General features: G+C 44.8%; 1 non-coding gene across 1 annotated transcript; it reads right to left on the reverse strand.

Moving 5' to 3' along the window:
- Positions 1-1,416: 1,416 nt before the first annotated feature.
- VTN00DRAFT_t198 lies at positions 1,417-1,526 on the reverse strand. Its single transcript has one exon. It is a non-coding gene; the product is annotated as a tRNA-Trp (tRNA).
- Positions 1,527-2,761: the final 1,235 nt, after the last annotated feature.

The raw sequence follows: 2,761 nt of genomic DNA on the forward strand, positions 1-2,761 counted from the left end.
GAAGAAGACAATCGGAGTACGCTTCAACGGTCATCTCTATCGTCTCGTTTCATACCACCGACTCGAAGATGTGGCTCAGGGCGTCTTGCAGCATCCATCGTCTATGGAGTACTTTGGTGGGATGTCCCGCGGAGAGACTTAGTGTCAGCCGAATATTACCACTATACCCTAGTGGTATACCAAGAGACCTATCAGCCTATTCAGCACACGCCGATCCAGGCATCTCGAAGGTTATAATCCCTGCAATAAAGGGATCATACTGTCTATACCTGAAGCCACCTATTTTCCTTTGTTATTTCACGAAAATGTCTCGGGATCATTAAACAAAGAAGTATTCAGAAAGGTCTTAACCCCTAAGTCCATAAATAGTGGTCAGATAGTTAGGTAGATTGGAACAATCAGAGCTTTCATCATCATACCTTCGGAATACGAGGTTCGCGCAGTCCGACAGGAGCTTGCTGAGGAGCTTGCTGGCTAGCTACCACCACTGCACAGCTTGAGGAGCTTGGTATAATAGCCTGAACTGACCTGTGGTTCCCCATAGGGGACCCTATGGGTTCCTTATTCGATCCCCTCTGCTTGCTTAGGCGTTTTCGTGCCTCCCGTATCTTAGGGCACTCCGGCCATAGCTGGGTGTGATCATACATTCGTATTACGAGTTTCGCGCAGTCTGACAGTAGGGTTCAGGCACTGCTGGGCATCATGGAGTGACAGGATAATCAAAGCAGGGGTATTTTAGGTCAAAAATGGTAAAATAATTATAGAAATGGCTAGAGACTATTCTGATGCATTCAGGTGCTCTTTATTGTGCTGTAGGCTAAAGATTTGATAATCTTAGGTCAAGGTACCTTCACTTTTTCCGATTATGTGGGGTTGTCAGCTTCGCCGGGATGTCATTTACATTTGTAGAATATCTATTTATTTATTTAATCAAGTTTAACGTCCATATAGAGCCTTCCGGCTATGACAGACGGGGCTCCTCCAAGGAGGCACGTTTCAACGCTTCCTGAGACCTAGGTCTAGATACATTGTGAGCTGGCTCACCCCAGCTCCATTATGGATAAGGCTAGTTTCCCTATCTAATACCCACTTCTGCTAGTTTCCACTACCATGGTCTTCCCATGCCCTTTTCCTCGGTGTAGAACTGGTTCTACTCCATTTGGGGTTAGGCTTTAAAGCGAAAACCCCTCCTTATTGACTTAGCATTGCTAGTATTATTTTTCTTTCACGCTAGCAAAGGAACATTGCTTTATGCGCCAGCACGCAGACATGGCTAGATTACGTGCTAGCACGCGGGTATGGCTCACTTCCCTAGAGCTAGCATGCCTGAGGCCCCTTTCACTCAGACACAGACTAGAGACCGCGCTGTGCGCGAAAACTAGGAAGATAAGCCCATTTTTTTTGTGGAAAATGATGCGCCGGTGGTGGGAATCGAACCCACGATCTCCATGCTAGGGGTGGACAGGTCACCCTTTCGCCGTTGGAGGCCGCCTCGGTGTGCTTACCACTACACAACCGCTGCCGGCATCATTCTTCTTTAGGAACAGTAGACTGAGGTTCAGTCTGTAAGCTGGTCACCCATTCCAATGTTTAAAATGCAATTACCATCTAATCCCTGCTGTTTGGAAATTAATGCACAAAATCAGTGATCTTAGCATATCTTCACATGCAGCCATAGACCTCGCCCTTACCCGCGGGTAACCCAGCAGCCACCTATACTGGGTGCGCAGAATTCTACATAGAGTTGGTATAGTCTGTAAGCTCGGATCCTGCACTAATTAGAACCTATCTATTCTATGATCTGTTAGTTTTATATTACTATCATCCTTTTTATATTCCAATACAACCAATCAGACATACAGTTGCTTAGAAGAAAGCTATATTCTGTGCTTATTGACCCCTGTTGATACCATTAAACCTGATATATAGAACCGAGTGATGGTTAGACTACAGGAACTAGGTGATCCTGCTCATCACATATAATGCAGTGTGATTCGCAGAGTCTCTTGCGTCAAGTTTGGCCTTAGCAGTTGACCAGGGGATGATGGATCCAGGATGCTTTGACACCCAGAAGAAGCCCAGTTGACCAGTTTTGTCAACGTTTGTATTGTGCTCAAGAAGCAGGTGGATTGCACTCTGGTGACCACCCATGGTGGCCAATAGCAATGGGTTTGCTCTTGTCCTGTGTATGCACTGTTGCTCCCAGATTGTTCTCTAAAGTTCAACATCAAGATGACTCGCAGAGCGACACCAAAATAAATCACGCGGAAAAAAAAAAATTCAAACCCAACACAAATACTTTTATATTCTGTGTCACTTGAGTCTCTGAAACTCAGATTATACGCGGCCACCAATATCGACCTAAAATACAGTCTGGAGCACGAAAACAATGCTACCACCTTCAGTGAGTGTAAGTGAGACACTCTTTCCAATCACTCTTTCAGTCAGTTGACATGTCCTAGCTTGCACTATTACAGCGGCATAAATTGCCCAACAAACCTTTGTGGTGGTCAGAGTCAATTCAGAAGATATGCAAAAGCTTTTTGTTTTTGTCAGTATCTCACCTTCCATTCTTGTCTACAGCTAACATAAGCTCTAGGGTTGTTGATGGGGTTGAAAGGGATGATTCATATGTTGGAGCATCCCCAAAAGTGCTACAGAGAATAAAACTTTGCCATGAAAGCTTTGTTTGGGTCCAATGTACAAAGCTAAACAGAAAGAGGATGTTGATTATATGTGAAGATAACTCACTTGAGGACAA

This window comes from Thermoascus crustaceus (genome assembly GCF_041956765.1).
Source record: "Thermoascus crustaceus strain CBS 181.67 unplaced genomic scaffold VTN00scaffold_10, whole genome shotgun sequence".
Lineage (NCBI taxonomy): Eukaryota > Fungi > Ascomycota > Eurotiomycetes > Eurotiales > Thermoascaceae > Thermoascus > Thermoascus crustaceus.